Genomic DNA, 13,124 nt, shown 5'->3' with positions numbered 1-13,124 from the left:
TTCTCCGTGCTGTCACGCGTGCGCTCGGGCTCAGAGGCGGAGCGCTGGCGCGGAAGGCGGGGCTTGGGACGCTGTAGTGCACGCAGCTGGGGTCCAGGTGGGCCGGGCGCTTTTCCCAGGGACACGGCCCAGGAACCTGCTGGGGCCACTGTATTTCTCTGCTGCTCACCAACCGCCCCATCCTGAGCAGCCCCATGCGTCTCGCTGTTTTTGGTGGTCGGCTCGGCTCGGGCGGTAGCGGTTGCTTGCTTGTCCCCTGGCCGCAGTGAGAAATCGCAAGGTCCTGTTTGACCCTGTGTGCCCACCCGATGTCTCTTCCTGCTCCCTTTATTCCTGCTCCCTTTAAAGTCTTTCTAGATGTCTCTACCACCCTCCGGGACCTTCTCGCCCACACTACTGAGTGGGCTCAAGGTCTTCCTTTCTCCTTTGCCCTTGTGCTATCGTCCCGGTCGTCCTCAGTTGGAACAACCTGAGTTCAGGGACCTCTACGCCTGGTCGCTTTAGGGTTCTTTATTCTCCAGACCCTGTAAATCTTCTACCCGCCACATTTTAATTTTCACTGCAACCTACTTGGCATGCCCGTGACCCCCTCCTCTCCTGGACCAGAGAACCCCTGCTCATTCTGGACCCTATGCAAGGGTCTCCTCTTGTAATACTTCTCTGACCCATTCAGCCATAGTTGCTCACCTCCCCTCACTGTGCCACCTCAAAATCTAGTACAGAGCTCTTATGTAATTGTTGATCCACATTTGTCTTTCCTACTAGACCAAATTTCTTAAAGGCTGGAGGATTACTTTCTTTTATCCATGGACTCCTAGCTCCTGGCATGTAGTACATGTTCAACAAATGATCGTTAAGTGAATTAATGCACCTACCCTCACCACCCTTTCTAAACTAAAGTGCAAGAGACATCCTTTCCGTCTTAAGTCTCAGCCAATGTTCAAGATCACGTTCCCTCAGTCACTCAGTGTGTGTTTGGGTGTATTTTCTGTGCCTTGTTCCCTTCAGCTAAAATACATTTTAGCTAAAATATCCTAAATTCTCCTTGTTTCTATTTATTACCCTTGCTCTTTCCTTTTCAGCCAAGCTCCCCAAAAGAATAGTCAACAAATCCTGTCCATTTGCTAGCTTCCCATTCATTGTTTAATCCACTGCAGTCTAGCTCTCAGCCCCATTATTTCAATGAAATTGCTCTTATGGAGGTCATCAATTAACCAAACACTGACCTGAATGTACTCTTCCTCATACCACTTATTCTTTGTTGTACTTTACCCATTTGACTTCTTTTTCTAACTAATCTCTTGCCTTCCTCCTATCTTTCTGGCTACTTCTCTGTCTTCCTTTCAGGTTCTTCTATATTTGTCCACCATTTAAGTATTGGTGTCTTCAGCCTTCTGTCCTTGCCTCTCTTAACTTTTCATAGTACACAGTGTTCTTGGGTGAACTCATCTTGGGTGGCTTCAATTCACATCTCTGTTGCTGAGCTCCAGACTCATATATTCACTTAATTTCTGGTTAGTATCCCTTGGACATTCTAAGACATCCTAGATAGACATATCCAAATACTTTGATCTTCCCGGTTCTCTGGTGTCTTCTTTATTCTGTAGCTTGGTGAGCAGCCTTGTCCACCCAGATAGTGATGTCAGGGAGACTTGAAAATTGTCCCCAAGCATTCTTTTCCTCTAATACGCTGTCACCGTGTCTTTTTTTCTATACCTGTCTCTCAAATCTGCTTTCTCCTCTTTAGCCCTCGTGCCATGGCCTTCATTAAGGCCCTCATCTTCTGTCTTATCTGGAGTTCGCACCCTCCTGTGATCACCCTGCCTGTATTCTAACCCTCCTCCAATCGTCCATCCTTCACACCTCTGTCAGTTTGATCTTCCTAAAACGTGACTCTCATCCTTTCACTTACTTGATCAAAAAGTGTGATAGCTCCCTATTACCAGCAGAATACAGCCCACTTGCCTTTCCAAACTAACTTCGGCTTCTTCCCTGCACAAGCTTTCTACTGCAGCCAAACTTGGTACATCCCTTCTACCTTTTTTCCTGTACTAGTGCCATTTCTCATGCCTGGAGTACTCATCTTCTTTCTGACCAGATGTCCTGAAGCTTCCTCAACCTTTAAGCCCTACCTTACATTCTGCTCTTCCCAGAACACTCCAGCCCACAGTGAGAATAACCAAATACACCTTGCAGTTTACAAAATGTGTCTGCCTGAGAGGTCAACTCTACTAGTCCCATTTTATGAATGAGAGAGTTGAGGCACAGAAGGTTGACTGACTTGCCAGAGGCTATAGAGCTGCTAAGATATAGAGCCTGGGCCTAGCCTTTAGTCTTTTTTCTCCAAATCTCCTGCTTTTACCTTAGCATCTCCTCCCTCTCTGACCTCACAGCATTATGGGCTTCATCACTCTTTCAGTCCTTAATCACATACTGTCTGTTACCAGCAGAAAGAGAGGCCTTGAGAGTTGGCGGCAAGGCCTAAGAAGAGATCGTCCTCTATTTGACATCAAAACTGGCCAGTAAGTGCACAAGTGATGAGCTGAGCTACCTAGAAACTACCCTTGGGAAGATGGTCTGTGAATGGAGGTAAGCTGGGCAGAGTTTTGGGAATGAAAGGTTACCTTCAGGTGTCTAGTAAATAGGGACTGAAGTAAGGACCAAGACTGCCCAGGGCATGGAGGTAGAGTCTGGTTGATGGGACACTGCTTCTGGATAGTTTTGTCAGGTTCTTTGGTTACAGAGGGGCTGCATCCTATCCTTCAGGCCATCCTTCTGAATGGAAGGCCTCCCTGAGCAGACTAGTACTCTGTGTTGGGTTCTGTGCTCACCTAACATTCTCCTCATTGGTGGTTTGATCTCCAGGGTAGGGGGAGTGCCCTGGACAGTTGTCTGGTTTTGGTTTTCTAGCCAGCTCTCTCTTCTTCCCAAGGAAACCATGTAGCTTTAACATAAGGCTCCTGTGGGATTTGTCATTGTGGGTCGGCCAGCTCTGAGAGAGCAAACAAAGCTGAATTCTGTATATAGCAGCCAGACATGAGGCACTAGGTGATCTGTCCCTCCTCACCAGGCACACGGGGCGTGATGGTGGACCTGACCCGTAAGAGGCCTCTTTCTCTGTGGCATCTCTTCTGAAGTAAAACATGGCCTTGTGACATCTCAGACATCTGGGCTCCCCCAGAGGGTCAGGGCCTCAGAAAATGCCTGTGAAATGAGCAGAAGGGAGAGGATGCCAGACAGCAGCCTGATGAGGCAGGTATATGCAGTGCTGACCTTTTTGCTCCCTCAGCCCTCTCTCCAGGTGGCCTTGTAAACATACTGCCACCCTGAAGAGGGCCCTGTGGTCCCTCTCTTCCTCTCCTCTCTGGGAGCCTGATTTCATCAGCAGTCCTTCAGACAGCAACAACGGCATGGGTGCATCCAGCCTTGTTTTCTTGCTCTCCACCTTTAGACTTGGACATTTGGAAATATTATGTTGCTTTCCTTTTTCAAGTAGAAGATTGTCAATTTAAGATGGGAAGAGTCAGGATGTCGTTTCTAAGTGAGAATTTGAGAAAAACTCAGAAATCCAAATTTACTTCAGAAAGAATTTTAAAACTTATATGCAATAGAAAAAACAGTAAAACATGAAAGAAAATTTTTTTTAAAAAAAGTGTAAACATCTCAAATTATAATACCTTACAATGCTGTTTTCATGTCTGAATATTACCTTTCAGTTTTTATTTACATCTAGACATAGCTATCTGCAAAGCTGATGATCATAGTATGCAAATCCTTTTGTCTTCTGCTTCTCGTTTAATACTATTACATTTTTTCTGTATCACTACCCAGTATCCATGATTATTATTTTTAACAGCTGAAGAGTAATTTATCTTCAGCACATACTGTAATTTACTAAGCCATTTTCTCATGTATTTTGTTTCCTTGTTCTCATTGTGTTTTTTGCTATTGGAGAAAATGATGCAGTGAACATTTGTGTATATGTGGCTTTTTTCTTCTTCTGTTGAATAACTTGTCTAAGATAAATTCCCAGGAGTGAGATTGCTGTATTATAGGGTATAAACATTTTTATGATTCATTTTATGTTGCTATATGTGTGTGTATATATATATATATATATTTTTTTTTTTTTTTCCAAATGGATTGTACCTGTATGAATTTATGCACCAGCAGCATGTATAGTTTCCAATTTAAACTACACCAGGTTCAGGGTTTTTGTTTGTTTTGTTTTGTTTTTGCTTTTATCAGTAGTTTTTGATATACGGCAATATGGCATTTAGGGGAAAATTCATAGGACCACACAAGGTTTTCTTCATTACAAAGTAAAAATAAATATAACTCGAGGACTAAGTGTCCTTCCTTTCTGTGCTGGATAGATTTTCAAAAGTCTCATTATACTACGTGGCAAATGCTTTCCTAACAGCTTTGTTGGAAGCTAGGATGGAAAACCCCGCTGCCATTAAACTCAGAATAGCAGAATGTGAAGGGAGGAATGCCAGGATCTTTGAGGGCAGTTCATCCAATAGCACAACAAATTCAACTGCTCCTCGGTTTTAATTTAATTTTAGATGATAAAATTCATGGAAAGAACACAAAAATTTTGGTTCATTTCCTACCTCTGTTTTCACTAGCTGAATGATTTTGAACAAGTAGCATATTCTCTTTGAGTCTTAGTTTTCTTGTCTGTGTAGTGAAAAAATACTGAGATTCATTTGTTTATTTTAGAAATATTTATTGAGTGTGTGCTATGTTCAGGCACTATATATAGGTGCCAGGCAAAGAGGGGAAGGTACCATGGTGAACAAGAAAGACAAAGTCCTGCCCTAGGACTGTGTCTAAAACAAACAGTGAACAAGTAAACAAACAAATAAATAATATATCACATTCAACACAATCTAGCATTAGAGTAGGTGCTCTCTCATTACTTGGTGTTTCTCCCTCCCATTTTTTCCCGGAAAATGTATACTATTTTGATGATAATTTGTTCTATACTACCCATGCAAACAATCTTTGAAATTCTGACTCCCAATGTGGCATGCAATGACCTGCTCTGTTATTCCTTGGCAAGGTTACAGAAACCCAGTTAATATCTCCCTTCTCTCACATCTGGGTGTGGGATATTAAAGGAGGTGGTTTGTAAACAAGATAATATAGGTGCGGTTTCCTGTGCGTCCTTCCAGTCTTTCACCTGATGTTTCATTTAGTTCAGGTCTCTTCATGACTTAAAGCAGAGCTGATTGCTGGTATATTTTGTTTGACTCACGCTGTTTTCTTATGTTTTTTTAAAATTTAATTGGTTGCCAACATTTAAAAATTTAAATAAAAATCCGGATTTCTGGTGTTTTGAAAAAACTAAGATTTGGCAACACTGAACCCACAGTCTTTATATGGCTGGCCCCTGGAGGCATTTGAATTGGCTACTCCTGGCTTAAGTACATTCTGCCGAACTATCCCCTTCGCTTTCCCAGGTCAGGGGAGATAGGAAGGAGAGGGAAGAGGTAAGTTATGGTGAGAAGGAGGAAGGGGATAAAAAAGAGATCATTTGACCTTCCCCCCTTCTCCTTAAGTCAGAGACCCATTGCTGTGCCTTTAATTTAACCTTTACCCTCATAGAGTTAATTCAATTGCTCTTCTAAGACAGAAATGAAATACTTATTTCTTTATATTCTTACCCTGGGTAGTGCCCACTGGTTTGGAAAGCTATGCTACGCCCCCAAAGGCCCAGAATTGTTTTTCAGAGTCTAGTGCAGCAGTTCTCAAAGTGTGGTCTAAAGGCCCATCAGGGGTCCCTGAGACCCTTTCAGGGGTTCCACAAGGTCAAACAATTTTCATAGTAATACTAAGATGTTATTTGCCCTTTTCACTGGGTTGACATTTGCACTGATGGTGCCAAAGCTAAAGCCAAAGACGAGTCAGCGTGTTCTTCACTGCCAGGCATTTGCTTGTAAAGAAAAGAAAAGAAAAAGAAAAGAGCGAGTTTCACTGAAGAATGTCCATTTTTATTAAATTTCAATTCTTGAACACAAGTCTTTTTAATATTCTATATGAAGAAATTAGAAGTATGCAAAAAGCACCTGTGCTACTTAGTGAGGAACTAAGTAGGAACTTAAGTGAGGAACGGCACTTGTGCTACTATTTGAGTTGCACGCTGCACTAGCCTTATTATTATTATTATTATATTATTATATTATATTATTATTATTGTAGAACAATAGTTTTATTTGAAAGAACAACTGACAGACAAACTGTGATTATTCAGGCTTGAGAATTTGGCAGATATTTTCTCAAAGAATGAAGTGAGCCTGTCACCTCAAGGAAGAAAACTGACAGTATTTGTTGCCCATGATAAAATTTGAGTTTGCAAGCAAAAATTAGAATTCGGGTAAAGTTATAGCTGCCTCCATGAGTTTGACAACTTCATAATAGTTACAGAATTTTCTGATGCAATTAGAGGTGATATTAAAGAGTGTGATTTTTTTTCTATAATGAAACATGTCAATATTTGGAGCATCTGTGTAAATCATTGAACCAATATTTTCCAAATCACCAGTGCTTGGTGTTATAAAAATTATGCCTGAGTAAAAGAGCAGTTCCAAGTGTAAGACAGACCAGTGGATGTTAATATAACAGAGTAAGAAAAGTTCATTGATGTAGTTTCAGATTCCACATTACAACTAACCTTTAAGAAACTACCGCTTGTTAAATTTTGCAGTAGTATCAAAGAATATCCACAATTATCTGATAAGGCTACTAAAATACTCCTATCTTTTCCAACTGTATAGCTGTGTGAGGCTGGATTTTCTTCATATACTGTAAACAAAACAACGTAACTGCAGAAGCAGGTATGGAAAGCCAGCTCCTATTAAGTCTTCTGTTAAGCCAGACATTAATGCAATTTGCAAAAAGGGAAAAACAATGTCACTCTTCTCACTAAATTTATTTGAAAGTAGTTAATTTTTCCTGAAAAGTATGTTATTCATGTTGACTTGTAATAGGTTTATTGTTTTTTAATGAATTAATATTTTTAAATTATCTCAGTTTTACTTTATAATACAGTAAATGGCAGTAGCTATAACCACATAAACAAAATCTCTTTGGGGTGCTCAATAATTAAAATATGTAAAGCAGTTCTAAGACTAAAAGGTCTGGTATTCTCAAAGTCTAATGAAATAAACTCTACCACATTTAAACCTTCTAAGAGAGATTGCCCTCACCTCGCCTACTATGGCTGCTGTCTGGGGAATAACTGCCCTTAGAGCCTCAGAATGAACTAGAGGGGAGAGCCCCCCCCATTGCTTTATTTAGTGCAAGAAGCCTGGTCTCCCCCGACCCCGTCGTCCTTTGTCCTTAATGGGCTTGGCTCTGAAAGACTGTGGATTGAAGTGAAAGTTCTCTCAAATTTGCATAATTCAGAGCTCCGGATTTGAATTAAATGATCTTTGGTTTTTTTCTTAAATAAGTACAAATATAAAACTAGGTGCACTCTTTCTGCTCTTATACAATTACAAAACCTAATACAGTTTATAAATTATAAAAAACCAAAACAATCAAATTAACAATGTTAGTTTCATTCTGCAGATGATGTGTTGCTAAACGAAACTGTCACTACAGCTTAAGTGTGGTGCACCCTGATGTGGCTAAGTTTAGCAAACTTGTGCCACAGTGATGGTGCCCCACTTTCCCTCCCACCTTTGTCTATTCCAGGTACTGTGAAACATTCATCATTGTGTGCCATGATCTCATTTTAGCTTCATGGGGCAGGAGGGCATCATTTACATATTGTCTGCTCCTTTCTCTTCTCATTAGCCTGAGACAAAGTAATACTGCTTGGTAAGAACTAGATCCTAACTCTCAACACTGCCTCTAAAATCTCATCATGATGAATATATAGATGATCCAGAATATTTATACTTTAAAAAACTCATCAGAATGAAACACTAATTTAAAAATGTTGGTGGAGAGAGCTCCTGAGGACATGTGTGTGGACCTCAGCTTGAGAAACATTTCAGTTAAGAGTATGGGGTCTGAAATCAGACTGACCTGGATTTGAATTTGAATTTGAATTCTGCTGTTTACTGTCTGTCTTTGTGCAATTACCCAACCTCTCTGAACCTCAGTTTCCTCATCCTGTCTCTGATGGTTTTATTTAATTTTTTAAAATATCATAGTCCCTATCTCCAAGGGTAATTGTGAGGATGGAGATAAAGTATATGAAGCACCTGGTATAAACTTGGCATTTAATACATTTCCTTCTCTTTTCCAAAATGAACTCTTGGATCAAGCTTGTCCACTAATAAAGAGAGGCACAGGTAGATCTGGGACACTTGAAGGCAAACAAACCCTGTAATAAACACACAACCTGGCAGACCCCTCCAGGCTTTGTTTTCCACAGCAGAGATGCTGGACTGTCTTTTGGGCCCAAGTGAGAGGTTGAATCTGTGCCCTGTTGTAGGGCATGAGCCTCCAGTTCTGGAGAGGGACGTAGCCTGGACTTCTGAGGCCTTGGTCTCTGAGTCCTTTCTGGCCTGTCCAGGAGTATCTGTCTCCCCAAAGAAGCAAATCACTCTGCTTTGTGCTTCACTTACAGGGAGTGGAGCTTGCTCACTCTACACACTGCTTCACGCTTGAGGATACTAATGGAAAAGCCCCGGTTCTGGGCACATGCATGGACATGGTTATAGGTGTGAGCTTTATGGGGCGACCTCTAGTTGACCAGAAACACAGAAGTGGACAGATAGAGGCGGTACTGATCTGCTCATTATGCCAACAGGACGTGCAAGATATAGGTGCCTGGCTCCTACCCTGTCAGCATTTGCTCTGTAAGGACTGCTTCCAGGGCTTGATCCAGGAGCTAGGGCAGGTTGCTGGGCTTCATGGGACTGTCCCAGATGGTAAGTACAAAAATACCACAGGTTCACCTCCTTCTATATAACAGGTCTCTTCCCATTTCATAGGTACTGAATTTCAGGTGTAGAAAGAATCAGAATGTAAGAGCCCAGGGATACTCATTGCTGAAAGCAACTCTTTGGGGAATCTGTGAGACAAAGCAAATCCTCCTGATGCTTAATATATGTTTTGTAAACTGGAATTTTTCATGTTTGGGATTTCCTTAAATTGGTGGCAGGCTAAGAAACCTGGGAAGATTTTGATTCAAGGTTTGGCTGACTCCCCAGAAGGAGAGGACATGTCCTGACCCACTGAACTTCCAAGGCGGGGGGAGAATGGCTGGGCTCCTAGGGTCAGTCAGGAACAGATTTTGAACAGACTCACACTGACTAATGAACCATTCACCATCTAAGCTGCTCCCTCCTCCAGCAGGGAGGAGCTTCTGTCTTTCTTCTGAAGGTCAGGTTTCCTAGGAAACAATCTCATTGAGAACTGTGAAGTCCTTGGAGACAAGAGCCAAGTCCCTTCGTTTCAGTATTCTAGCACAGGGCATGTAACAGAGATGCAGTGAGTGTCTGCTGAATGAACTCGTGGGATGAAAAAGCCAAATAAGTTGACAGCATTTAGAAGCATCATCATTGTTGTTTGTTTTGTTGTCTGCAGTTTTTTCAAAGTGATTTGTAGCACAAGTCTAGGCTATTTTTGAGGCATTATAGCATTGCAGTTGTCTTTAGATCTGAATTTCAAGGCCTCTAAACCCTTGGGCAAGCTACCTAAGCTCTCTGAGTCTCTGTTGAGAGTTCAGAGTACAGAAAAGGTATTGTATACTTTGATTTTTTAAATTAATACATGATTTTTAAACTTACTACTTAGACTTTGTTCTTCCTTAAGCTTTTAATTTTAACTTACAAATCTTGTTCTATTTATAAATATAGCAAATTTAACAATCACTTTTAAAGGGCCTTTCATTAATATTTAAACATATTTACAGTTAATATTTGCTTTTATAAACTAAATTTTTAAAAATAATTCAATTGTCCAGCAAATAAGCATTCTAAATTACTTAAAGAACTCTTGGAAATACAGTAAGTTAAATGTATAAATAAGGTGAATCTTAAATATGTCTTAAAAGTTCTAGCACTGTTGGGTTATTATCCAGAATATGTAAAGAACTCTTACAACTCAAGAATAAAAACAAACAAACAACCCAAATAAAAACTGGGCAAAGAACTTGGAATAGACATTTCTCCAAACAAGATATCCAAACGCCCAGCAAGCACATGAAAAAATGTTTACTATCACTAATATTCAGGGAAATACAAATCAAAACCATAATGAGGTACCACCTCACATGTGTTAGGATGGCTAGTATTAAAAAAAAGAACAGAAAATAAGTGTTTGCGAGGATGTGGAGAAATTGGAATCCTGTGCACTGTTGGTGGGAATATAAAATGGTGCAGACTCCACGGAGAACAGTAAAGTGATTCCTCAAAAAATTTAAATATACAATTACCAGCAATTCCACTTCTGGATATATACCCAAAGTAATTAAAAGCAGGGACTAGAAGAGATATTTTTATGCCTGTGTTAATAGCAGCCTTATTTGCAATAGCCAAAAGGTAGAAGGAACCTAAGAATCCGTGGAAAGACGAATGGATAAATAATTGTGGTATACACATATAATGAAATATTATTCAGCCTTAATAAGGAAGGAAATTCTGACACATGCTACAACATGAATGACCTTTGAGAACAGTATGTTAAATGAAATAAGCCAGCCATAAAAAGACAAATACTCTATGATTCTACTTACATGAGGTACCTAAAGTAGCCAGATTTATAGAGATAGAAAGTAGAACGGTGGTTGCCAAGGGGTGGGGGAAGGAGGGAACGGGGAGTTGTTTAATGATATAGAGTTTCAGTTTTGCCTTTTTTTTAATTTTAATTTTTCTATTGGAGTATAGTTGATTTACAGTGTTGTTAGTTTCCAGTTTTTCCCATTTTTTAATCAGGTTTTTGTTGTTGCTGTTGTTGTTCTTTATGTATTCTCAATACTAGACCCTTATCAGATAAATGATTTGCAGATATTTTCTCCCATTCCATGGGTTGCCTTTTGTTTTGTTGATAGTGTCCTGTTAACATAGTGAAAGTTTTAAATCTTAAAGAAGTCCAACGTACCTATTTTTTCCAAAAGCCTGTGCTTTTGGTGTCATATCCAGGAAATTATTGCCAAATCCACTGTCATAAAGCTTTTCCCCTATGTTTTCTTCTAAGAGTTTTATAGTTTTGATTCTTACGTTTAGGTCTTTAATCTCATTTTAGATTTTTTTTTTAAATGTTTTAAAATTTTATTTATTTATTTATTTATTTTTGGCTGTGTTGGGGTTCGTTTCTGTGCGTGGGCTTTCTCTAGTTGCGGTGAGCGGGGGCCACTCTTCATCGCGGTGCGCAGGCCTCTCACTGTCGCGGCCTCTCTTGTTGCGGAGCACAAGCTCCAGACGCGCAGGCTCAGTAGTTGTGGCTCACGGGCCTCGTTGCTCCGCAGCATGTGGGATCTTCCCAGACCAGGGCTCGAACCCCTGTCCCCTACATTGGCAGGCAGATTCTCAACCACTGCGCCACCAGGGAAGCCCCTCACTTAAGATTTTTACCATGAACTAGGGACTTCTCTGGTGGTCCAGTGGGTGAGACTCGGTGCTCCCAATGCAGGGGGCCTGGGTTTGATCCCTGGTCTGGGAACTAGATCCCGCGTGCATGCCGCAACTAAGACCTGGTGCGGCCTAAACAAATAAATAAACAAAATACATTAAAAAAAAAAACAACAGAATGCCTTAAAAAAATAAAAGATTTTTAACATGAACTAATTATGCATGTTTCAAGGATATGTTTGACTCTAAAGTCAGAAAACTAAATTCATACTAGTGACAATTTTTAGAATCATTGTGTTTGTTGCCAGGTTATTCTAAGTGCAAGGGAGAATGAAAACGTAAGTTTTGGTGTCAGTATATCTGGGCATCAGAGTGTGAGTCCTAATCTACCTGCCACTTAATACAGCAGTTGTATAGTTTGGTAAGTTTTCCTCCCTGTAAAATGGGGATGATGATGGTAGTAATTAACTTATAGGATTGTTATGAAGATTAAATGAGAACATACACATAAAACATTCTGTACTGTGCTTAGGATATAGTAAGAGACCAAGAAATGTGAAAAAATACCATTATTTAGAACTTGTGAAACTGAAGTGGAAAAAAATCTGTTAGATGCAAACATGCTTGACTTGGAACCAGAGAGGCAATTTCTTGAATATGTGGCATCTTACATTATTTAGTATGTCCTGCAGTCTGGCCAGGCTATTGCTACCTTCCATATTTGCATTTGTGGATCAGAGTGGAATAAGCTTCCTCTGCTACTTGGAGGTTTTAGGATTCTATGCTGTGTGGTATTTGTTGGTTTGTATGTCAGTCTCCTTCACAGGTAGTTATTGACTTTTATGTACCAGGCCCTATGGCGTTTAGGGTGCAGAGATGAAAAGACAGGGCCCTTGCCTTCAAGGAACTCATATTTTATTGAAGGGCAGATAACTAAACAGATGACAATAATACAGTGTGGTAAGAATGTGAAGAGAAGACTGTTTAAAGTTTAGGCAAAGGAGCAATACCTCTGGGAGATTTTCCATGCACAAGGACTGGTGGATATCAGTTGCTCACTGAATGTTTTCTGAAGGACTAAAAGAATGGCACTCAAATGCCACGCTGATGAAAAGCAGAGATGTCACCTATCTCTGGGAAGTCCAGTGAGATACCCAGTACCTGAACTTAGATTCCTGTTGTAATTTGAGAAGCCATGCTTTGGGAGTTTGGTTCTTTGGAAAGAGCTTTTAGCACTGCCACTTTATCCAGCAGAGTAGGAGTACAGACTTGCTAAAAGGCTTATCCTATTTCTGCCAATCTGGGGCTTTCAAAAGTTAAATATGGGAATAGGTAGAGGGTTGGCAGGGGAGATGGATAGAGGCTGACGAATTAAATAGGTCCTTAGCATCAACGCTTCCAGCCAGTTGCGGCCACATTGCATGGGGATGAGTCCATTTCCATAAATCTATTCCTGCTGGTTGCTGGGCAGAACTGAGAAGTTGCTGAGTTGAGTGGAAGAGGGGCTGTGCCTGGGCTCAGTGTCTGTCCAGCTGGTTTTCAACTCTGATCCCTCAGTGGAGCCTCACCAGGCCTGCATGTTTGCAGTGG

General features: G+C 40.7%; 1 protein-coding gene across 2 annotated transcripts in view; it reads left to right on the top strand.

Annotated features, from left to right (window-relative positions):
* The first annotated feature begins 75 nt into the window (after positions 1–75).
* Positions 76–13,124, top strand: part of TRIM66 (tripartite motif containing 66) — a 60,643-nt gene continuing 47,594 nt past the window's right edge. For both annotated transcript variants that reach the window (XR_011246572.1, XM_069540943.1), the window contains exons 1-2: positions 76–280; positions 2,451–2,589. The gene's annotated coding sequence lies outside the window, so the exon portion shown is untranslated. The remainder of the gene's footprint in view (positions 281–2,450; positions 2,590–13,124) is intronic.

This window comes from Delphinus delphis, chromosome 8, assembly GCF_949987515.2.
Source record: "Delphinus delphis chromosome 8, mDelDel1.2, whole genome shotgun sequence".
NCBI lineage: Eukaryota > Metazoa > Chordata > Mammalia > Artiodactyla > Delphinidae > Delphinus > Delphinus delphis.
The sequence above is the reverse complement of the archived record's forward strand: the minus strand, read 5'-3'. Positions and strand labels throughout refer to the sequence as shown.